Here is a 25588-nt window from a genome sequence, read left to right on the forward strand (position 1 = left end):
AACCAGATACTTCTCAGGAGTGTTTAAATCAGAAGGCATTTGCCTATTTCTTGTCACTATTAAGTTGACTCACCCTCTGCCCATCCCTGTCTAATAAATGATCCCGTTTTATCTGTACTGCTTGCCTAGAGGTAAATACTCCATCCTTAGCATCCCCTGGGATGCTGATCAAGGCTCAGAGTAGTGCTGTCATTTGCTCATGGTCACATAGCCAGTCAGAGGCAAAGCCTCCCAACCCCAAGCCACTGTGCTAAACAGATGGTACCTCAGTGATCTGCCCTTGTGTGTGTCTCCTCGCATCCAGACCCGACTTCCAGGTCCCTTACTCAACACAAGGCCAGCACCGCCAGAGTACCTGATAGGTCTGATGCTCAGGAGCAGCTAGAACTTAAAACCAATCAACCTAGTCAGCTGAAGTTATGGAAAATCAGTATCTTTTAAGAACATAACAGTGTTCAGTGATTATGTTTATCAAAACCAGAAATGAGGGCCGGCGCCACGGCTCACTAGGCTAATCCTCCGCCTTGCGGCGCCGGCACACCGGGTTCTAGTCCCGGTCGGGGCACCGGATTCTGTCCCGGTTGCCCCTCTTCCAGGCCAGCTCTCTGCTGTGGCCAGGGAGTGCAGTGGAGGACGACCCAAGTCCTTGGGCCCTGCACGCCATGGGAGACCAGGATAAGCACCTGGCTCCTGCCATCGGATCAGCGCGGTGCGCCGGCCGCAGCGCGCCAACCGCGGCAGCCATTGGAGGGTGAACCAATGGCAAAAGGAAGACCTTTATCTCTGTCTCTCTCTCTTACTGTCCACTCTGCCTGTCAAAAAAAAAAAACAACAACAACAACAAAAAAAACAGAAATGTCAAATGACTGTCCTACAGTCATAGTTGTCTTACTTTTTAAAGAGGAAGCACTGCCCCAAACCCTTCACTGGGGGTGGGGGGTGGGGGTGGGAAATACCAGGGATCAGCAGCCAGGAAATAGCTCAAGTTCTCTTAAATTGGCATTCACTTCATTAGAGATGCTACTACTCATCCAAAGGACTAATTATGCGCGGAATAATCCACACTAGGGAGACATCTTCCAGGGCCAACAGGACAGTGGCTGCCAGGAGGCAGATGTTTGACCATAAATGTATGAGACTAAATGACAAGGATTTGCCAATTTCCATTCAAACCAATATAGCTGGGGAAATTACTGTATCAAAGAGATGCTCTTCAGACTGCAGAGATCCCAGCTAAAGGCTGTGGATGTCTTTTTTTTTAAAAGATTTATTTATTTATTTGAGAGACAGAGTTACAGAGAGAGGGAAGAGACAAAGAGAGGTCTTCCATCTGCTGGTTCACAACACAAATGGCCGTAATCGCTAGAGCTGGGCTGATCTGGAGCCAGGGGCTTCCTCCGGGTCTCCCATGTGGGTGCAGGGGCCCAATCACTTGGGCCGGGCCATCCTCCACTGTCACAGGTCACTAGCAGGGAGCTGCATTGGAAGTGCAGCAGCCAGGACGGCAGGCGGTGGCGGCTTAACCTACTATGTCACAGAGCCAGACCCGGGGCTACGGATTTGGATTTCTCGTGTAACACTGTAGAAAGGAACAATGTGGAGCCTGAACCTCGCCTCAGAGGAAGCCAGTGTCTTCACTTGCAAGTGGAGGTAACTGTCCCTGCCTTTGTTAATGGGATTTTGCTTCCATTTTCATGCAGTCCACAGAAACTCATTAATTCAAATTCTACACAATCTCACTAATTCAGATTGTACCTGAGGCTGACCTACAGGCTTCTAAAATAATCTGAAGGAAGAGTATAAAAAGAAAGTGAGTCGAGTTGACAAGATTCAACCATTTAAGAAGAAAACTTTCCAAAAGCAACACCCAGCCTTTACTTGACAAAACTCAAATCTCACTTTCAGTAGGAGATCCTAAAGAGGACTAGCTATGGTTAAAAATAACAACACAGGGGTGGCCTTTAGACACCACTTGGGAATGCCCAGATCCCACATGGGAGTGCCTGGGTTCCAGTCCCGACTGTACTTCCAATTCCAGCTTCCTGCTAATGTGTACCCTGGAGGCAGCATGCGATGGCTCCAGCAGTTGGGGCCCTGCCACCTGTACAAGGAGACCTGGACTGAGTTCCCAGCTTTCAGCTTCTGCCTGGCTCGGTCACTGTGGGCATTTGGGAAGTAAACCAGAAGATGGGAGCTAGCTAGCTCGCTCTCTCTCTCTCTCTCTCTCTCTCTCTCTCTCTCTCTCTCTCCTTGTGTTCCCTCTTCTCTGCCACTCAAATAAAATAAAATTTAATTTTATTAAGAAAAGAAAAAAACAAGAAACGTCTGTGGGCTTTGCCCAGGCTCCATTCCCACCTTCCGAGAGCGGTTCATCTTTACAAACCCCTGTTGTGCCCTCAGCACATGGCATTTCTAGGGAGTTACTGGGACAATGGGTATTACATGGACAGGTGCTACGGTGACTACTGTGGGAATCAATCTGCTGACTGGCCCCAGGATGGAATGGCCAGCCTGTCCCCTAGGTCATTTCCACAGAAGCAGGCGTAGCCTGACTCAATGACCACACAACTGCTGCCTCTGATCTCTGTGTCCCTGTCCCCAGCTGAGGGACAAGGACCCACCACTGAGGGGCTCCCACTGACCAGTGAAATGAAAATGGATCTGTGTCAGCTCTAGCAGATGTGAAGAGGAAAGAGGTAGGGTCATGGCAGCCAGGCCACAAATAGGGCCACCTCTGAGAATCTTAAACCAGAAGCCACTTGGTTCGTACTTTAAAAACTACATTCCGGGGGCTGTTGTGGTGTGGCAGGTTAAGCTGGGCATATCACACTGGAGTGTCAGTTGGTGTCTCAGCTACTTACTTCCAATCCAGTTAATATGCCTAAGAAGGCAACAAAAGATGGCCTAAGGTGCTGTCCATGTGGGAGACAAGGTTGTAGTTCCTGGCTCCTGGCTTTAGCTTGGCCCAGATCTGGCTGTTGTGGCCATTTGAGAAGTGAATCAGCAGATGGAAGATTTCTCTCTCTGTCTCTCCCTATCGCTCTTTCAAATAAATAAATAAATCCTTAAAAAAAAAACCCACCCTATTATTTCCAGCAATGAATTCTTGGATATGACACCACAGGGACAGGTAACAGCAACAACAAAAAAACCTGACAAATTGGATTTCATGAAATCTTTTAGGTTCTATGCATCACAAGACACTATTAACAGAGTAAAATGGCAAAAACAGAAAGGGAAAAATATTTGTAAATCATATATCTGATACAGGTTTAATATCCAAAATATAATGAGAACTCCTAAATCCCAACAGAAACAACCTAATTCAAAAATGGGCAAAGGTCTTGATGAACATTTCTCCAAAGAAAATATTCAAATAGCTACTCATTAGGGAAATGCAAATCAAAACTATAACGAAATATCACCTCAACCCATTTAGCATGGCTACTATGATAAAAACAGAAGAGCAGCAAAGGTGAGGATCTGGAGAAATGGGACCCTTGAGCTTTGCTGGTGTGAATGGAAATGGTGTGGCTGCCACAGAAAACTGTACGGAAGTCTCTAAAAAAGTTAAATGTAGGTCGGCGCCACGGCTCACTTGGCTAATCCTCCGCCTGCGGCGCCGGCGCCCTGGGTTCTAGTCCCGTTTAGGGCGCCGGATTTTGTCCCGGTTGCTCCTCTTCCAGGCCAGCTCTCTGCTGTGGCCTGGGAAGGCAGTGGAGGATGGCCCAAGTGCTTGGGCCCAGCATCCACATGGGAGACCAGGAGGAAGCACCTGGCTCCTGGCTTTGGATCAGCATGGTGCGCCAGCCGTAGTGGCCATTGGAGGGTGATCCAACGGCAAAAAGGAAGACCTTTCTCTCTGTCTCCCTCACTATCTAACTCTGCCTGTAAAAAAAAAAAAAAAAAAAAAAAAAAAAAAAAAGTTAAATGTAGAATTGCCATAGGACCTGACATTCTACTTCTGGGTATGTAACAAAGAATTGAAAACAGGGTCTCAGAGAGCTACTTATGCATACATGTCCCTAACAGCATTATTCAGAATCACTAAAGCATGAACGCAATGCAAGTGTCCACTGATAGATGAATGGACAAGCAAAAAGAGTATTATTCAGCCTTAACAAGGGAGAAAAGCTGACATATGCTACAACCTGGAAGGACCTTGAAACATTTGGCTAAGAGAGATAAGCGACTCTCAAAAAGACAAACATGGTGCCAGCACTGTGGCATAGCGGGTAAAGTCACCACCTGCAGTGCCAGCATCCCATATGGGCGCCGGTTTGAGTCCTGGCTGCTCCACTTGCAATCCAGCTCTCTGCTATGGCCTGGGAAAGCAGTAGAAGATGGCCCAAGTCCTTGGGTCCCTGCACCTGTGTGGGAGACCCAGAAGAAATTCCTGGCTTTAGATCAGCATAGCTCTGGTCATTACGGCCAACTGGGGAGTGAACCAACAGATGAAAGACCTCTCTCTCTCTCTGCCTCTCCTTCTCTCTCTGTGTAACTCTTTCAAATAAATAAATCTTAAAAACAAAATAGGAAGCTATAGTGGTTTCTTATTTAAAAAAAAAAATTGTTTACAAAGAGACAAACACTGTAGGATTCCACTTATCTGAGATACTGAAAGTAGCCAAGTCACAGAGGCAAAATAGGATATGACCGCCAGTGGCTGGAAAAAGGAGTTTTTGTTTCAAGAGTGTAGTTTTGGGGTTGGCACTGTGGCATAGCAATTAAAGCCATCGCCTGCAGTGCCAGCATCCCATATGGGTACCAGTTCGAGTCCTGGTTGCTGTACTTCCGATCCAGCTCTCTGCCATGGCCTGTGAAAGCAGAAGAAGATGGCCCAAGGCCGTGGGCCCCTGCGCCCACGTGTGAGACCCAGAAGAAGCTCCTGGCTCCTGGCTTCGGATCGGCACAACTCCAGCCATTGCAGCCATCTGGGGAGTGAACCAGCAGATGGAAGACCTCTCTGTCTGCCTCTCTGTAACTCTGCCTTTCAAATAAATAAATAAATCTTAAAAAAAAAAAAGTGTAGTTTTGGTTTTGCAAAATGAACAGAGTTGGAGACACACGATGGTGAGGTTTCCACAACATATGAATGTATTTAGTATCACTGAACTTTAAATGGTTAAGTTGGTAAACTTAATGTTATCTGTATCTTACCACAATAAAAAAAAAAAAATCAGAAAAAAAGCCCCTACATTTCCACAAAGGATAATACAGTGATTTCCTTATAGAAAATACCTGGAATTGGCAAATTAAGAGAAAGAAACTGGTTTAGAGGTTACTAAATGGGGAGGGGAGAATGGGGAGTTACTGCCTAACAGAGTTTCTGTTTGAAGTGGTGAAAAAGTTTTAGAAACACATAATGGTGACGGTTACACATCACTGTCAAGCTACCTAATGTCACTGAATCATAGACTTAAAAATGGTTAAAATGGTAAATTTTATGTTATGTAAATTTAACACAGTAAGGCTTAAAAAAAATCTGTGCTCCTTTAAAAATGTATCCAAACTACATTTCCACCCTAAGAACATGCAAGTGCTTGTTATACACGTTATGTCTACACAGTCAGATGTACTGGCTTGCTGACTTATTGAATCAGTGAAGCATGCTTATAGAAGAGGCTGGCAAAAGCACGCAGACAGCAGCATTACAACATCAGCAGGAAAAAGCTAGAGAACTGTGTACAGTGAATGATTCCAACCACTAAAAATGTACCTGGTGTGGAGAAACAAGGAGGAAGAAAGCAACTGTAACAAAGACTCTCTTCAGATACTGGAGCTGGGGAAATTGGGGTGGGGGAGGGAGGATCTTCTGTGTCCTCTGAAATGTCTAAATGTGCAGACATTACTTTCAGAATTACTGGGGCTTCTGTCTGTTTTAGAGTACGTGTTCCAGATGGGTAAGTTCTGGCCAAACGCGGTGGGGATGAGACAGACACTGGTGTTCTGGGCCGGAGCTGCCTGACTACCGCCAGTTCTGAGCATTCCAAACCACCACTGAGTCCTTTACTCCTGCCGGTACCTACACACCAGCATAGCCCCAGAGAGGAGGCAGGAGCCTCCAGGGGCCCTATCATATCTTTGGTGATGCCGTTTCTGAACATAAGTAGTACCCATCCCACTCGATCATGAGCACCCAACGCTGCAAAGCTCGCAGTCTCAAATGGCCAATCTGCTCTGTGCCTCAGCATTCTCAAAAGCAACTATGTTCAGAGCAGGGACTTCCTGGCAGCGCCCCAGTTCACTCTTAGTTACCTCAACTATTGATTGAACACTGCACACAATGACATATATCCCAATTATGAAATGGGCAAAGGATCTGAAGACACATTTCTCTAAGACAGATGCCAACAATGCTGAACAATGTCAGTCATTAGGGAAGCACAAATCAAAACCACAAGATGCCACTTCACACCTCTGAGGCTAGATGTAATTTTTTTAAAACGGGCAATAACAAGTGTTGATGAGGATGTGGAGGAGTTGGAACCCTGACATACTCTCAGTGCAAATGTCAAATGGTGCAGCTACTATGGAAAATAGTTTGGCAGTTCCTCGGAAAGTTAAATATAGAGTTGTCACATGACCTGGCAATTCCAACCCTGCATATACATCCAAGAAAACTGAAAATATGTTCCAGGACCTGCGCTGTGGCGTTGTGCGTGAGGCCTCTGCCTGCACTGCTGGCATCCATATGGGTGCCGGTTCGAGACCTGGCTGCTCCACTTTGATCCAGTTTCCTGCTAATGCACCTAGGAAGGCAGTGGATGATGGCCCAAGTGCTTGGGCCCCTGCTAATACATGACAGACCTGGAGGAAGCTCCTGGCTCCTGACTTCAGACTGGCCCAGCTCTAGCCATTGTGGTCATTTGGGGAGTGAACCAGCAAATGGAGCATCTGTCTCTTCTCACCCACTCCCTCCTCCCAACTCTGCTTTTCAGATAATTTGAAAGGCAGAAGCAGAGAGAGAGAGAGAGAGAGAGAGAGAGAGAGAGAGAGAAAGCTTCCATCTGCTGTGTCACTCCCCAAATGGCCACAACAGCTGGAGCTGAGCTGATCTGAAGTCAGAAGCCAGGAGCTTCTTCCAGGACTCCCCTGTGGATGCAGGGGCCCAAGCACTTGGGCCATCCTCTACTGCTTTCCCAGGCTATAGCAAAGAGCTGGATTGGAAGTAGAACAACTGGGACTCAAACCAGTGCCCATATGGGATGCCGGCGCCACAGGTGGCAGCTTTACCTGCTAATCCACAGTGCCAGCCCCAAAATAAATAGATCTTAAAAAAGAATAATAATACATATATATATTCTAGCAAAATCTTGTACTTAAGTATTCACAGCAGAATTATTCATAATTACCAAAAGGTGGTAACCTAAATATCATCTGATGAATAAACCAACAGATAAACACAATGTGGTATATCCTTACAATGGAATATTACTGAACAACAAAAAGGAATGAAGTACTGGCAATAAAAGGAATGAATAAAAGGAATGCAATACTGATGAACCTAGGAAACACTGTACTTCATGAAAGAAGCCAGACACCAAAGGCCACACGTTGTATGGGCCCATTTATAGTAAATGTCCAGAAGAGACAAATCCAGATACAAAAAGGAGATTAGTGGTTGCCAGGAGATGGGAAGGGGGCAGAATAGGGAGTGACTGCTCACATGTACATAGTTTCCTTTTGAGATAGTAAAAATATTCTGGAATTAGTGGTGCTTGCTGTACAACCTTGTGACTATGCTAAAACCCACTAAATTATACAGCTTATATGGTGAATTTGATGATATTGTGAATATCTCTGAAAATACAACCAGTCCTATTCAAAAGCTTACAAGTACGAAAGAAAAAAAGAGGAACTGGCTCAGATTTAAAGAGACTAAGAAGGCCTGACAATTAAATATGACGTGGGATCTTGGATTGGCTCCTGGAACAGAAAAAAGACACACATTGGACAACTGGCCTATAGATTTGTTAGTATTACACCAATGTTAAATTTCTTCTTTGGATAATTTTAATACAATATGAAAAGTACTGTGGCATAGAAGGTTAAGCCTCTGGCCTGCATTGCTGGCATCTCATATGAGTGCCGGTTCAAGTCCTGGCTACTTCATTTCTGATCCAGCTCCCTGCTAATACACCTGGGAAAATAGTGGAAGATGGTCCAAGTGCTTGGGCCCCTGCACCCATGTGGGAGACCTGAAGAAGCTCCTGGTTCCTGGCTTTGGTTTGGCCCAGACCCAGCCACTGGGTTCATTTGGAAAGTGAACCAGCAATAGAAGAGCTCTCTATTTCTGCCTTTCAAATAAACAAACAAATCTTTTTGAAAAAAGAAAAGTGCTAACAGTAGGGGAAGTTATATGAAGGGTATACAGGAAGTTTGTGGTTTACTTTTGTAAGCTTTTTCAGGTTCAAATTATTTTTTAGATTAAAAAAAATTAAGAAAACATACATAAGGCCATACAGTACATACTTTACACTAGGTAGACCATATGGTTTTGTTGTAACAAATCAATTTCACTGTTGTAGCATTAAAGTAGCCAAAAACAATGTGTAAATAAATGGGTGTAGCTGAAGTTTGATTTCCTATGACTTTTACATATGTTATTATTCTTCTTTTAATTTATTCTCCACTTAAAAATGGAAAAACCAGGAGTGGGTGTTGTTGTGCAGCAAGTGAAACTGTTGCTTAGGATGCCCCCATCTCATATCGGAGTGCCAGTCTGCATCTTGGCTACGTAGCTATTGATCCAGCTCCCTGCTAACGCACCTAGGAAGGCAGCAGACGATGGCTCAAGTACTCGGGTCCCTGCTACTCATGTAAAAGACCCAGATGGAGTTTTGGGCTCATGGCTTCAGCCTGTCCCAGCTCTGGCTGTTGCAGGCATTTGGGGAGCAAACAAGAAGATGGAAAATCTCTTTCACTCTACATTTCAAATAAAACAAAACTTTTAAAAAATGGAAAAACCACTGTTAGCTCACAGTCCATAAAAATAAAGGGGGAGGATTTGTCCAGATTTGGTTCATAGGCTGTTCTGCAGACTCCAATTCTAGGTCAGAATTTGCTAATGTATGCTTCGTTTTTTTTTTTTTCTTAAAGAATTATTTTTACTTATTTTTTGAAAGGCAGAGCTACAGACAGAGAGAGGGAGAGACAGAAAGAGATGTTCTATCCACTGGTTCACTCTCCAAATGGCCACAATGGCCGGGGACCTGCTGATCCAAAGCCAGGAGCCAGAAACATCATCTGGGTCTGCTTCATGGGCATGAGGGCCCAAGGACTTGGGCCATCTTCTACTAGTTTCCCAGGACATTAGCAGAGAGCTGGATTGGAAGTGGAGCAGCCAGGACTCGAACTGGAGCCCACATGGGATGCCAGCACCACAGGTGGAGGCTTAACCTACTCCACCACAGAGCTGGCCCCTGCTTCAATTTTTTAAAGATTTCACATTACATAAATTTGGCAACCCCAGATTAAGTGAGTGAGGCAAGTTATTACTCTGGCTTACAGTCCATCTCTTTACTTGATGATCTCTTAGTGCCTACAATGTGGTTCTATACTCTGAGAAACTCCAAGAAAGGATAATGATGCTATGGTCTGAATAGAATTTGGCTCTCAAACTCACGCAGGTGTTTAAACCCCAAAGTCATAAGAATAGTATGGAGAAGACGGAATCTGATTGCGGTGATTAGAGGTGGGGTCTAGCGAGAGGTCGTCAGACGTCCTTTGGAGGCATGTCCTTGGAAGGTAATTCTCGGGACTGGTGTTGTTATGGTGTAGCCGGGAAGCAGCCACCTGCAATGCCAGCATCCCATGGGGGTACCCGTTAGAGCCCTGGCTGCTCCACTTCTGACCCAATTTCCTGCTAATGTGCCTGGGAAAGCACTGGAAGATAGCCCAAGTCCTTGGGCCCCTGCACCCGTGTGGGAGACCTGGAAGAAGCTCCTGGCTCCTGGCTTCAGATCGGCACAGCTTTGGCCGTTACGGCCATCTGGGGAGTGAACCAGCGGATGGAAGACCTCGTTCTCTCTGCTTCTCCTTCTCTATATTAACTCTGAATTTCAAATAAATAAATAAATCTTTAAGGAGAGAGAGAAAGAGAGATCTCCCAAGCACTGGATCAATCCCCAAATGATTGCAACTGGCCAAAGTCAGGAGCCTGGAGCTCTATCCGATCTCCCATGTGAGTGGCAGGGGCCCAAGCACTCGACCATCATCTGCTGCCTTCCCATGCACATTAGCAGGAAACTAGCTCAGAAGAGGAACAGACAGAACTTGAACAGGCTCAAGTACGGGGTTCTGGCATCACAGGTGGCAGCTTAACCCACTGCACCACAATGCCAGCCTTAGGAAGGTAACTCTGGAGAGAGGGTTGCTTGTAAAGCCTAGTGGGGCACAGCTTGTCTGCTCCCTGGCTTGCCATGATCCTTCCTCCACAAGGCTCTGCCGCTGCCAGGTGCCCTGATTACAGGCCAAATCAACAGAGTCTTGGACTGTGAACTTCCAGAACCAGGAGCCAAAGTGAACCCTCCTCCCTAAGTAGTTTTCTCTCTGGGTTTTTACTGTAGTCATTAAAAGCCGACTGATACAAATGTCATGTAGTTTTCCCCAAACCTATTTTTGCCATCGAACCCTTTATTCAGAAACATCCTTTCAGAATAGTAGCCTGAAGAACACACTTACAAAAACACTAATTCACGTACTTCTCTAAAAGGAAACGAGATGTTCTAAAAACTCCAACAAATCAAGAGTATTTCGGGGGCCGGCGCTGTGGCGTAGCAGGTAAGGCCGCTGCCTGTAGTGCTGGCATCCCATATGGATACCAGTTCGAGTCCCAGCTGCTCCACTTCTGATCCAGCTCTCTGCTATGGCCTGGAAAGCAGTAGAAGATGGCCCAAGTCCTTGGGCCCCTGCTACCCGTGTGGGAGATCTGGAAGAAGCTCCTGGCTCCTGGCTTTGGATCGGCCCAGCTCCGGCTGTTGTGGCCAATTAGGGAGTGAACCAGCAGATGAAAGACACCCCACCACCACCACCGTGTAACTCTGACTTTCAAATAATAAATAAATCTTTTATTATTTTTTTTTTTCATTTGACAGGTAGAATTACAGACAGACAGAGAGACAGAGAGAAAGGTCTTCTTTCCATTGGTTCACTCCCCAAATGGCCGCTACAGCTGGGGCTACGCCGATCTGAAGCCAGGAGCCAGGTGCTTCCTCCTAGTCTCCCATGCAGGTGCAGGGCCCAAGCACTTGGGCCATCCTCACTGCTCTCCCGGGCCACAGCAAGAGCTGGACTGGAAGAGGAGCAGCTGGGACTAGAACTGGCACCCATATGGGATGCTGGCGCCGCAGGTCGAGGATTAACCAAGTGAGCCATGGCGCCGGCCCCAATAAATAAATCTTAAAAAAAAAAAAAAGTATTGGCCAGCGCCATGGCTCAGTAGGCTAATCCTCCGCCTAGCGGCGCCGGCACACCGGGTTCTAGTCCCGGTCGGGGCACCGATCCTGTCCCGGTTGCCCCTCTTCCAGGCCAGCTCTCTGCTGTGGCCAGGGAGTGCAGTGGAGGATGGCCCAAGTTCTTGGGCCCTGCACCCCATGGGAGACCAGGAGAAGCACCTGGCTCCTGCCATCGGAACAGCGCGGTGCACCGACCGCAGCGCGCCTACCGCGGCGGCCATTGGAGGGTGAACCAACGGCAAAAAGGAAGACCTTTCTCTCTGTTTCCCTCTACTGTCCACTCTGCCTGTCAAAAAAAAAAAAAAGTATTTTGGAGCTGGCATTGTGGCAAAGCGGGCTAGCTGCTGCCTGCAGTGCTGGCATCCCATATGGACACCAGTTCAAGTCCCGGTTGCTCTACTTCCAATCCAGCTCCCTGCTAACACACCTGGAAAAGCAGCAGAAGATGGCCCAAGTACTTGGACCCCTGCACCCATGTGGAAGACCTAGATGAAGCTCCTGGCTTTGGCCTGGTCCATCCCTGGCCATTGCAGCCATTTGGGGAGTGAACCAGCTAGGACAATCTCTGTCTCGCTTTCTCTCTCTGTAGCTCTGCCTTTCAAATAAGTAAACAAATCTTTAAAAAAAAAAAAAAAAGAGTATTTTACCTATCACCTGGATAACATCTGAGACAGCATTTCACAACTTTTTTTTTTTAAATCTTGAGAAACACAAACAGAAGGATAAACAAGGGCAGGTTTTGGCTCAACTTCAACCCTTTTTGTTTGGGGGTTGAGGGGAGCAACAGCAGAATTTGGTCATAATATGGAATCTGTGCTCCATAAGACAACATAAGCGTTTGGAAACATCCTAACAGGCATTGGGAAAGTGATCTACTTGGAGTTCGGTAAAGCCACAGGTGAGGAAATCTGATGTTTGATTAAAAAACTAAAAATAAGCGAGAAGCATCACGTGCAGATTACAGGGAGGTAGGACGGCAAGGCAGGGCAGTAAGAGGATGGTTCTGCCTACTGGACAGCCAGCCAGCCTGCAGGCCAGCGTGGCGCTGCAGTGGGCTAAGCTGCTGCTTGAGACGCCAGCATCTCACACTGGGTCCTGGCTGCTCCACTTCCAATCCAGCTCCCTGCTAATGCACCTGGGAAGGCAACAGATGATGGCCCACGTGCCTGGGCCCCTGCCACCTACATGGAGCTCCTGGCTCGTGGCTTCCGCCTGGCTCAGTCCTGACTCTTGTGGCCATCTGGGGAGTGAAATCAGTGGGTGGAAGATACATCTTGACCTTGCTCGTGCGCACTCTGTCATTCTGCAGTTCAAATAAACAAATAAATCGAAAACAAAAAATTAAAGCTACCCTCTATGCAAAAATCCACGTCTATATAGACAATGCCGAAGAGAGAATTAAAGAGGGAGAATATTCCAGGGAGAAGGCTGGCCTAAACAACCTGAAGAGACCTTTCCAATCTCGGCCCCTTGGCTCTGTAATCCAAAAACTCACTGCCTTCTCCTGGTCAAATACAAGGTCTTCAGTGCCATTTCCAAGTTGTTCTTAAAAAATAAGCTACTAACTGGATGGGGTGGGGCCCTGTTTAGTTATTCATAACAAACATCTATCAGATACTGGGTCATTCCAAAGTCCTCAAAAAGGAGGATGGTGCACAGGACAACCAGGAAGAGATTACATAAGGGCAGGCGTGTCGGCCTCACTTACCGCAGAGGGAGATGTCAAGAGCAGAGCAAATAATAATAAAATTAAAAAGTCACACTTTGAGGGCAGAGTCAGCACCAGAAAGATGCAAAATAACTACTCCGAATCAGCGATCTTTCCAGTTGGAAGGGACTTCTGCCCAACACCTGTATGTTCCCTGCAACCCTTGCAGCCAATCCATCCTACCGCTGGTCATCTCTGACCACTCTTTCATTAAGTTCTTCTCCCAAGTAAAAATCTTTCCTAATTCTGCCTTAAAGACAAAGCAGAAGCCCACTTCACTGTAACTTTTTTTCCTTCCGGTTTTTTTTTTTTTTTTTTTTTGACAGACAGGCAGAGTGGCCAGTGAGAGAGAGAGAGACAGAGAGAAAGGTCTTCCTTTTTGCCGTTGGTTCACCCTCCAATGGCCGCTGCGGCCGGCTCATCTCGCTGATCCGAAGCCAGGAGCCAGGTGCTTCTTCTGGTCTCCCTTGCGGGTGCAGGGCCCAAGGACTTGGGCCATCCTCCACTGCCTTCCCGGGCTATAGCAGAGAGCTGGCCTGGAAGAGGGGCAACCGGGACAGAATCCGGCGCCCCAACTGGGACTAGAACCCGGTGTGCCGGCGCCGCAAGGCGGAGGATTAGCCTGTTAAGCCACGGCGCCGGCCTTCCCTCCGGTTTTTAAAGACAGCTCTGTTCTAGCGAGTGCTCTCTTGTCTGCGTTAAACCTCCCAGTCCGTTCAAAGTTCCTGAACTGCGTTCAGTTGCTGTCAAGCCAGGAACAAGAACCCAGCACTCTGAGCAGCCCGGCGCAGAGAACCAACCGGCGCCCAACAGCCGTGTGGACAGGACTCGCAAGCCCTGGGCTCCCCAGGTTCCCGCCCAGACCCAAAGCCAGATGTCCGATTCGAGTCCGGAACTGTAAAGCCGGCATCCCAGGCAGTTTCAAAACACATGGTGTTAAGGATCTTATATCTGGGGGAGCACTGCCCCCATTTTACAAATGAGAAGACTGAGGCGCAGTCCCGCGAAGACAACTGGCCCAGAACTCGAACCCGAGTCTCTTCCAGCCCAGTGCGGTTCCTCATGCTCCGCGGTCTCGGCCTCGCCGCCTCGGCTCCAGCTCGCTCCACGCACCCCGACAAGAGACAGAGGCGGCCCCGCGTGAGGCAGAACGGGGTCGGGGTGCGCCCCCCGCTCCCGGCCCGGGCCGGAAAGAACTCATGGGAGCAATTCCCGTTCTCAAGGCCTCAGTTTCCCCACCCTATGATCAGGAGACGGAAGACTACAACGCCAGCCGACCTTCCTTCTGGGGCGGACAGCCCCGGGCTTGGGTTGCTGCCCCCGGGCCCCCGGGTTCGGGTGTCGCAGCCCGCGAGCCTCAGAATTGGGGCTCCCGTCCCGGTCCCCCATTCTCGACGGCCCCTGCCACTTCCCCAGCCCCTCTCGTACCTCCTCCGCGGAGCTAACGCCTCCAAGGCCGTGCCAGGCTGTCGGTCTGTCCGCGACTGGCCGGTCCTACCGCCCCGTCAGTCTTTAGGCTCCGACCTCTGACCCCTCCTACGCGAACTCCGATCACCTGACACGGAACCGCCCCTTTCCGAAGGACTTCCGGCCCCGACCGGAAGAGGCTTGTCCGCCGCGTTGTTCTCCGGCCCAGGAGAGGGGCTTTAAGGTTCCGCTTGCCGGCAGGAGGCGGTTTTTCAGGGAGGCTGGGGGTTGGGGCTGCTTGAAGGAAAAGTTGTTTCGGAAAGTATCGGATAAACCTGGAATATCTTGTTGTACCAGCATGTAAGGATGATGCTAATAAGAATGATGGGGGTGGGGGGGCGATGGCGACGCTGTGGCGCCGCGGGTCAAAGCCCTGGCCGGAAGCGCCGGCATCCCATATGGGCGCCGGTTCGAGTCTCCAGCTGCTCCACTTCCAATCCAGCTCTCTGCTGTGGCCTGGGAAAGCAGTGGAAGATGGCCCAACTCCTTGGGCCCCTGCATCTGCGCGTGGGACCCAGAGAAAGCTCCTGGCTCCTGGCTTCGGATTGGCGCAGCTCCAGCCGTTGTGGCCAGTTGGGGAGTGAACCAGCAGATGGAAGACCTCTCTGTCTCTGCCTCTCCTCTCTCTTTGTGTAACTCTGCCTTTTAAATATTAAATAAATAAATAAATCTTTTTAAAAGACATAACTGATTAAAAAAAAAAGTAGTAGAGTATAACTAAGTGAATAATACTCCATGAGTCTTTACTAAATATGTGAACAAATAATTGGAGAGAAAAAAAGTCTTCCTTCCAGTAGAATACCAAGACTAAACATGTTGGATTTAGAATAGCAATAATGAATGGCGAAGTAAGAGAAGCAGGGTATTTACACAGTAATAGTGTCAACCTTGTGGATGAGATACCTCTTGGAACACCTGCATGGACTTCAGAGTGGGTTTGAATCCCGGCTCTACTCCTGACTCTGGCTTCCTACTAATGTTGACTGGGAGGCAGCAGGTCATGGCTGAAGGTGGTTGGGTCCCTGCTACACATATGGGAGACTCAGACCAGGCAGGTGACTCAGAAAAGAATCAAGTGTCTAGTCCATTTTGAACTAGATTTTTTTATGGATATACGTGTGGATCCACCTATTTCTCTTCCTCTCCTCCCTCTGATGAGAAATTACTGGGTAGGGGAGTTGGCTGGATATGGAGTTTCCAAAAAGCCTCCCAGCACAGTGTTATTGGACCTAATAGCCCTGTTGGTACAGGGCAGGGGAGATTCCCCTAAGCGGCACCCAGGGACAGGGCTGAAACCCATCTAATAGAGTTATTGAACAAGAGTGATTACTTTAGGTGTAATTGTTGGTCTGCTTTCAGAGCTTATCTCCTCATTCCATTGCACAGAAATTCATTTTCTTTTAAATTCCATTTTCTTTGGCCCCTCTTGCGCACATAGGCTAATGTCTACCTTGCTACTTTAGCATTCTTAGAAGGACACAGCATATGTTCTGTGGTATCTCTGTGAAACATGCATAGTCCAAATCACATGAAGAGGCATCAAATACATCCAAATTGAGGGACATTACAAAATAACTGTCAGTGAAATGGAAAACTGAGGGACTGCCCCAGTTTAAAGGAGAATTAAGAGTCATGACAGGAAAGTGTGAGGTGTTATTCTAAACTGGAATAACTATAATGGATAATATTGAGACAACTAACCAAACTGTACTATGTTCATGGGTTAGCTGTTAATGTGTATACTATCAAATCATACCTTGATAGTTGATGGAGCTGCGATTTGCACCCATAGAGTGGTTCTCTGGGTTTTTTTTTTTTTAAAGATTTATTTATTTATTTGCAAGAGTTACACAGAGAGGAGAGGCAGAGAGAGAGAGAGAGAGAGAGGTGGAATAAGGCCATACCAAGATGGCTGCTGACAACAGAGCCTGCCTGGCAACAGGCTGTGATTGGTTAGGGCATAGACTGCCCCTTGACCGGATTGGATGCCTTGGCTATATAAGCTGCCGTACCAACTGAAATAAACAAGTCTGCATGCTGCTCACCTCTGTCCTGCTTTCACCCAGCTCCCGGGGCCTGTGGGGTGACTCTGCGCCTCTTGCCCCCACCGTGCTCCTCCTCTCAGAACAAATAATCCTCAACATCTGGCGCCCAATGTGACCAAGAGAGAGACAGTGTGTCGGTCTCGGCGAGATCCCCCCTTGATTTTGGCAAGTAAGCCCCTTGGTGTTTTGTGTGCTGTTTGGTTCTTGAGCGTGAGCACAGAACCCCCTCCTACGCCCCTTTCCTTGTCCTTGTCCTCGATCGAGGTGACCCCAGGTTAGGCACACACTGCCCAGAAGTGTATTGCCACTTCTCAGCTCCTCCTTTTACTTTAGGTTCGAATTAACATAAGGGACTGATCTTCCCAGAATTCGGAACCAAGTCATCTTCCCTTACTCAAAAGAGGTGACGCTCTGGAGACACCGTGTGAGCATACTGCCTTGACCTAACAAATCAAGGAGGTCTCCCACTAAGCACAGGACATACGATCTGATGCACCACTGTCCGTCTAACATAGAGAAACCCTTGGAGAATGCCATCAGCCACTGAGGTGCTAGGAATTTGCTTTGTTATGGCAGCAGTGCTGTGGTGTCTTTCCTTTGGCTAGAGTTGGCATGGCGTGCTGCTCTTAAGTACTCAAACATGGGAAAGATACCCCCCTCTCAGAAACCCACACAGATTACCAAACATAATGAATCTGTGAGTAATAAGAGCCTGTCACTCCAGGCCTCTGCCTCACAGACAATTGATGACTTAGGGAGAGAGAACTCTGACAGTGAAAATGACATGACAGCAGACAATGCAGCAATGCCTAGTCAGCCACCCCTCAAACATCCGTGGGATGAACTTAGATGAACTCAAGGCAATAACCCATGCGAGGTCATCCCATCTGCACCCAGTGAGGATCTCCATGTTTGTGGCAGACCCCAGGCTCTCAGGGCAGCTGCTAAATCCCATCCCATCCACGTGTTTGCCATTAATGTAGGAGCGGATGCAGAATTCAGGCCCTGGATTCCAACGCTCCTGCTCCCGGGGTCTGTGTGGTGATTCTGTGCCTCTTGTCCCCACCATGCTCCTCCTCTCAGAACGAGTCCACAGCAACACACCCAAAGAGTGGTTTTCTGGGGTTCTTTTTTTTTTTAAGATTGATTTATCTATTTGAAAGAGTTACACAGAGAGGGGAGGCAGAGAGAGAGAGAGAGAGAGAGAGAGAGAGAGATCTTCCATCTGCTGGTTCACTTCCCAATTGGCTACAGCAGCCAGAGCTGTGCCAATCTGAAGCCAGGAGCCAGGAGCTTCCTCTGGGTCTTCCCACGCAGGTGCAGAGGCCTAAATACTTGGGCCATCTTCTACTGCTTTCCCAGGCCACAGCAGAGAGCTGGATCAGAAGTGGAGCAGCCAGGACTTCAACTGGTACCCATATGGGATGCCAGCACTGCAAGCAGTGGCTTTACCCACTATGCCACAGAGCCAGCACCATGGAGTTCTTGGCCATTATCTTCACCATTCCATTTATTCCATAAACATTTATTTGTCTATTTATTAAAGATTTATTTATGTGAAAAGCATAATGACAGAGAGGGAGAGACAGAGAGAAGAGATCTTCTATCTCTGGTTTACCCTCCAAATGGCTGTAATAGCAAAGGCTGGGTCAGTTTGAAGCCAGGAGCCAGGAGCTTCTCCCACGTGGATGGCAGGGATCCAAACACTTAGGCCATCTTCTGCTGCCTTCCCAGGCGTATTATCAGTAGCTGGATGGGAAACAGAGCAGCTGGGACTCAACTGGCACTCCAGTGTGGGATGCTGGGATCATACACAGTGGCTTGATGCTCTAAGCCATGACACTAGCCCCACTGAACAAACATTTATTAAGTGCCAACAGTTAATCCAGGGACTGTTAGAAACTGGACCTGAGTAGGAGATGAATGTAGTAGGTGAAATAAACTCCTAGTGAAATCTGCCAACAACCTTCTGAGTTTGTTCTGAACAGGAGTAACATGAAGGACTTTTCCCACCACACAAATCTGGATTTGGGTCTATGTTTTGAGAAACAGAGAAGCAGCCCCTGACATCCTGGAGGTCTGGCACTCACTGCTTGACTTCGGTGTTCTCTTGTTGAACACAAAAATCTCATAAAACATCAACCTCAGTTGAATCAACTCTGTGACCATGATGGGTCAAGATGATAGCAAGATCCCTCTGTAAGAATGTCTGAACTGGGAGCGGTGTTGTGGTGCAGTGGATTAAGCCACCACCTGCAATGCCAGAATCCCGTATGTCTGCTAGATGGAGTCTCGGCTGCTCCACTTCTGATATAGCTCCCTGCTGAAGTACCAGAAGACTGGATGAAATTCCAGGCTCCTGGCTTCACTTGTGGCCATTCAGAGAGTGAAACAGCAGATAGAAGAGCGATCTCTCTCTCTCTCTAACTCTGCCTTTCAAAGAAATAATAACTCCTTTAAAAAAAAGTGAATGTCTGAACCCAGACCAAACATCTGCCTACCCACAACTAAAGACGACAGCTTTAGCCTTAGTCTGCCCTTCTCTCCTTCTAAATAAGATTTATTAAGCTTTCCACTCACTGTACCCAATCCGGATCAAAGCCCCACTTCCTTAAACCCTCCTCAAAATCTCCCGACACAGCCCGAATTCTACCCAGCCTTTCTTACACTGTTGCTGAGATACTGTATTGTTTCTCATGGTTCATATCTTGCCACCTCCCTGCCTCCCCAGATCAAATGATAATCCCAACTTGTCTAACCACAGATGTGTTCTGATTTATTTCTACCTCAGAAGGCTGTGAGGATACTTAGAATAGGCTAAGGATAGAGTGAGCTTTCAATATATTTTTTAAAATTTTCTTTTAAAATTTTTATATAGTCGTTATTTGAGAGAGAGAGACAGAGAGACAGAGAGAGAGAGAGAGAGATCTACTACTAGCTGGTTCATTCTCCAAATGACAGAGCAGCTGGCGCTGAGCCAGGTTTAAGCCAGGAACTCTCTCTAGGCCTCTCATGTGAGAGGTATGGACCCAATTACTTGAGCCAGCACCTGCTGCCCTCAAGGTGTGCATTAGCAGGAATCTGGAATCAGAACTGGAGCTGGCATTCGAGACCCAGGTACTCCAACATGGAATGTGGGTATCCAAGTGGCATCTTAACTACTGAACCAACCACCTGCGCCTCAACATAGTTAAAAAAAAAAAGAAAAAAAAAGAAAGACAAGACAAGACACCTGCTTGGGAGCTGGCACTGTAAGTAAAGCTGCTGCTTGCAGTGCTGGCATGCCATATGGGCACTGGTTCAAGTCCCAGTTGTTCCACTTCTGATCCAACTCTCTGCTATGACCTGAGAAAGCAGTGGAAGATGGCCCAAGTCCTTGGGCCCCTGCACCTGCATGAGAGACCCGGAAGAAGCTCCCGGCTCCTGGCTTCAGATTGGCCCACTCCAGCCATTTCAGTCAGATTGGGACATCGGTGATGAAGCCCACAGCAGCCGACCATCCCCATGAATTTGCCTGTGCCCTCACTGAAGAGGGCCAGCAACGAACAGCAGAAGCAATGACCAACACCCAGACACGTCAGTTGGTTCAGCTTGCCCAGTTATTACAGGAAAACTGTACTACTACTTTACAGGTACCAAAACTGCTGCAGACAAGTGTGGAGTTTTCAATAGAAATTCTAAACATGTGGAACCAAGATCTTGAAGCATTTTTTCAAAAAATTGTAAGAGAAATAACAACAACAACAACAACAAAAAATGGGGCGGGGGTGCTTTTTCAACAGGACCCTGAAGACAAAGTACAATCAAAGCAATGGCTGTCAAGAGATGGAAGTGGCCCAGTCAAAGCAGAAGCAGACCTGCCGGAAGCAAAGGTCATGGCAACAGTTCTTGTGGAATGCTCAAGGCATTATGTTGATTGACCTTCTGGAAGGCCGAAGAACAATATCGTCTGCGATTAGGAGTGTTTTGAGAAAGTTGGAAAAACACCTTCAGCGGAAAAACACCTGGGGAAATCTTCAGAGTCCTTCTCCACCGTGACATCGCTCCTGCTCATTCCGTGCATCAAATGAGGACAACTGTGTGCGAGTTTTGGTGGGAAATCGCTAGGCTTCCACTTTACAGTCCTGATTTGTCTCCATCTGACTTGCTTTTGTTTTCTAATTTTTTTAAAATAAGGTTTATTTGTTTATTTTAAAGGCAGAGTTCCACAGAGAGAAGAAGAGATCTTTCATCCACTGGTTTACTCCCCAAGTGGTTGCAACACCTGGGGCTGGGCCAGACAGAAGCCAGGAGCTTCTTCCAGATCTCCCACATGGGTGGCAGGAGCCCAGGGACTTGGGCCATCTTCTGCTGCTTTCGCAGGTGCATTAGCAGGGAGCTGGATCAGAAGTACAGCAACCAGGAGTCATGAGCCGGTGCTCCTATGAGATGCCAGGATTGCAGGTGGCAGCTTAACCCATTGTGCCACAATACCAGCCCCTTTATTTCCTAACCTTTGGGGAAAAAAATAAATCTTCAGAGAGCACTTAGTTTGCTTCAGTTGGTAATGTAAAAAAAGATTATACTGGACATGGCTGCCTTCCCCAGGACTCAGACTAAATGATGTGTTTCACTGCTTACAAAAGTATCTCAAATGTGATGGAGATTATGGTAGAAATAAAGCCCACGTGCATGGATCTCTACCACCCATGTGGGGGCCTGGATGGAGCTCCTGGCTCCTGGCTTCATCTTGGCTCAGATCTGGCTGTGCATACACTTGGGGAGTGAACCAGCATATAAAACATTCTCTCTCTCTCTCTCTCTTTCTCATCAAATAAATTTGAAAGTCAGAATAACAGAGAGAGAGAGAGAGAGAGAGAGAGAGAGAGAGAGACTTCATCCATCTGTTGGTCACTCCCCAAATGACCGCATCAGCTGGGCAGACTGAAGGCAAGCCCCACGACTTCCATCTGTGTCTTCCACATGAGAAACAGTGACCCCAAAACTTGGGCCATTAGCCACTGCCTTCCCAGGAATTCTGGGTAGGGAGCAGAGCAGCTGGAACTTGAACCAGCGCTCTGCTATGGACCACCAGGGTTGCGAGTGGTGGCTTACGCTCTGGGCCACAATGGGCCCTCCATGAATGTTTTGAAGACCCCTTGTAGAGCCTCTGGGAGAGTAGGACCTGGAGGTCTCAGGTGTTCACCTGCCACGTGAGCAGGGTGGGGTCCAAGGGGGCCCTGGGGCCTGTTTGGTCGTTCAAGCCTCCCAGGTCCCTGCCTTTCCCTGGGCCTCGTGGTTCTTGTCCATTCGGTTCAGGGAGAAAGGATTCTGGAACCACTCTGCTCTGGGAAACCAATGTCTCCTCCTGAGCCTTTGCCTGGCAGGAGCCAGAAGGTTCCTTGGGCCAAGCCTCACTCCAGGTTACCTGTCATCCTAAAGGAAGATCCTGTGTGTGGACAGGAGTGAGAATAAAGCAGTGAGACCCCGGGCCCAGCCTTTCCACGGAGGAGGTGGACAGATGGGAGTGTGGCCTCATTTGTTGCTGATTCTGGAGCAAGTAGGCGGGTCCTCGCCGCGTGCCTTCAGGTATGTCGCCGGGACCCTGGCTGTCAGGTGCCTCTCACTCTGTCTGTGGGGTTCTGGGGTCAAACTGAAGCCCACTGCACCCCTGCCCTAAGCTCCCTGCTCTGGGGCAGCTCAGAGTCCATGTCTTCTGCCTCCCACTAGGAGGCTGAGCTCAGTGTTGGGATGCCAAGAAAACAGGTTTGCACCCGTGTGGGAGACCCGGAAGAAGCTCGTGACTCCTGGCTTCAGATTGGCCCAGCTCCAGCCATTGCTGCCATCTGGGGAGTGAACCAGTGGATGGAAGACCTCTCTCTCTCTCTCTCTCCCTCTCTCCCTCTCTCCCTCTCTCTGTCTGTAACTCTACATCTCAAATAAATAAAATCTCTTAAAAAACAAAGATGCCTCTTAGGATGCTTGCACCCTATATCAGGGTGCGTGGGTTCGAATTCTGGCTCGGGCTTCCAACTCCAGCTTCCTGTGATTGTGCAGGCGATGGCTCAAGTCCTCAGCTCCTTGCCACTCTCGTGGGAAACCCAGATTGAATTGTCAGCTGCTGGCTTCGGTCTGGCCAAGCCCTGGCTGCCGCAGGTATTTGGGGAGTGAACCAGCTGATGGGAATGAACTCTCTGTCTCTTAAATAAATACATTTTAAAATTATTCATTGTCCATCTTAGATTAAAAATACTGCTTTGGGCCGGCGCCGTGGCTCACTAGGCTAATCCTCCGCCTGTGGCACCGGCACCCCGGATTCTAGTCCTGGTTGGGGCGCCAGATTCTGTCCCGGTTGCCCCTCTTCCAGGCCAGCTCTCTGCTGAGGCCCGGGAAGGCAGTGGAGGATGGCCAGGTGCTTGGGCCCTGCACCCGCATGGGAGACCAGGAGGAAGCACCTGGCTCCTGGCTTCGGATCAGCGCAGCGCGCCGGCCATAGCAGCCATTTGCGGGGGTGAACCAGCGGAAGGAAGACCTTTCTCTCTGTTTCTCTCTCACCGTCTAACTCTGCCTGTCAAAAAAAAAAAAAAATACTGCTTTGGTTTGTTTGTAACTGTGGCAGTAGAGTGTCTCGGTGTCATGAAGGGGCAGAGCCTAGGACTGTGCTGCCCAGGAAGGTGACGTTGTAGCGCGTGGCTCAGGCCAAGAGCAGGCTGAGGCACCAGCACCAGGCCACCAGGGGGCAGCCAAGGTCTGCACAGTGCTCATGTGGATAACCCGACACTTGCCCAGGGGTACAGCAGACGTCAGTCATCCCCAAACCTGTGCCCCACCTGTCCACCCTCAGCCTCCACATCCCAGGAAGTCACCCTGTCCTTGTCCATTCGTGGCCACACCAGAAACTTGAAAATCACGTTTCCCCCCAAGACTACGTAGAGTTTGCATACTAAAAAGGACAAAGTCTATTTCTTTTTTAAATATTTATTTTATGTGAAAAGCAAAATTGAGAGAGAGATTGATTCTATCTGCTGGTTCATTATCCAAATAGCTGTGACAGCCAGGGTGGGGCCAGGCTGAAACCAGGAGCCAAGAACTCCATCTGGGTCTTCTTTGTGGGCGACAGTACCATCCTCTGTTGTTTTCCAGGTGCAGTAGCAGGGAGCTGGATCAGAGGCAGAGTAGCAGGAACTAGAACTGGAACCCCAATATGGGACACAGGCATTGAATGTGGCAGCTTAATCCAGTGCACCATGATGTCGGCCCCCAGACCCTGAGTCTCCTGGCCTGACATTTGACCTCTTCCAAGGTCATACCCTTCCCTGAGACATCACCCAGTCCTCAGTAGAAACCTAAAGTATGCTTGCCCATCCTGGTGGTGGGGGCACGGGGTGGGGGCTCCTTGGAAGGGACAGCTAACCAACATCTGCAGCATGAGTAGGAAGAAGTCAGGGGAGGGAGGGGGAAGAGCACGTGCAAAGGCCCCGGGAGAGTCTGATGATTGAGGATGGTCTTGGCACAGAGAAGTGGGGAGTGGGTGAGGTCAGCTGGGTTCAGATCCTGCAGGGCCTACCAGGCTCCCAGCAGGGAGTGGGGAGCAGGGGCTGGATTTAGACAGGGGAGCGACCTGGCCAGGTCTGTGTTTTAGAAAGATTGGGCCTGCTGCCAATTGGGAAAGCCTTATTGTAAGAGAGAAAACTGAGAGGCAGAGAAGGAGGGGGCTTGTTCAGGGTCATACGAGGGTGGTGGAGCCCAGGACAGGGAGGACTAAGAAGGCAGGAGGGATCAGACAGGTGCAGTTTCCCAGGGAGGTACTGGCATTGGCCTTCCTCTAGGTGGCAGCAAAGTCCATGGGCCTGGGGTAGAGCCCCCGACCCCACCCCACCTGCCCCATGCTTTCTCACTGGCTTCCGGTTCCCATCTCCCTGGTGTGGGCGTGACAGGACTGCACGCCTGGCCTTCTCATTCCGACCTTGGAGCAGCAAGAAGAGCCCCGGGTGTCAGGAGGCTCAGAGACTGGCCCTGAGCCCCGACTCCTTGCTGCTGTTGACCTTGGGCAAGTTCAAGTTCACAGAGAAAACTGCTTGCGAACTTGAGTCTTTGGCTTTGGCAACGGGAGGTCTCTGAAGCCAGGTCTCTGAACCGCTGGCTCCTCACCCGTAGGGCATACGGGCTAAGATCTCACCAGGTTCAAGCCTCGGCCCCTGAGCCCTCCATAGAATGAAAGGTGGACAAATAGCAGAGCTCTGGACAACCCCATCTCCTTCCTGGGCCTCCACTCTGCGTTCCCTCCTCATTCACCCCTGTCGAGTGGAGTTGTCAGATGTAGCCCATGAGAACACACACAGGACAACTCCCAGTTCGCTTAGAATTTCAAATAACCAAAGACGAATTACGACGTTTGGAACATACACTTAGGTGACTCGTGGTTTTCCGGAATCCACATTTAACGAGGCATCTCTATTTATTCTCCTTTTATTTGACAGGCAGGGAGAGATCTTCCATCTGCTGGTTCACTCCCCAAATATGCACAAAAGCCAGGGCTGGGTCAGGCCCAAGTCAGGAGCCAGGAACTCCATCTGGATTTCCCAAGTCGGGTGGCAGGGATCCAAGAACGTTTGAGCCATCGCCCGCTGGCTCCCGGCGTGCACGTGAACAGGAAGCAGACGAGGTGGCACTCTGACGTGGGATGTGGCCGTCCCAAGTGTTGACTTCACCACCGAGCCAAACACCACCTCTAGGTACTTCTATCTGATATGGCAACCCTACCACCGGGCATGGCAAATGGCATTGGCGCAAGAGGAGTGTTTGTGCTGTCCCATACCCCAAGGCTCCCGATGGCCCCACTGTCCAGCTAGATGGAGTTCTGAGGGTCCATATTCTACCCCTTGCTCCCACGAGGTTTCCCCATGATTCCTTGCTGACTGAGAGGTTTC

At 48.8% G+C, this 25588-nt stretch overlaps 1 protein-coding gene across 1 annotated transcript in view; it reads right to left on the bottom strand.

Moving 5' to 3' along the window:
• Positions 1 to 14732, bottom strand: part of RNF185 (ring finger protein 185) — a 46285-nt gene extending 31553 nt beyond the window's left edge. Inside the window, exon 1 of the mRNA XM_062182201.1 lies at positions 14596 to 14732. The gene's annotated coding sequence lies outside the window, so the exon portion shown is untranslated. The remainder of the gene's footprint in view (positions 1 to 14595) is intronic.
• Positions 14733 to 25588: the final 10856 nt, after the last annotated feature.

The sequence above is a fragment of the Lepus europaeus genome, chromosome 23 (genome assembly GCF_033115175.1).
Source record: "Lepus europaeus isolate LE1 chromosome 23, mLepTim1.pri, whole genome shotgun sequence".
In the NCBI taxonomy this organism is placed as follows: domain Eukaryota; kingdom Metazoa; phylum Chordata; class Mammalia; order Lagomorpha; family Leporidae; genus Lepus; species Lepus europaeus.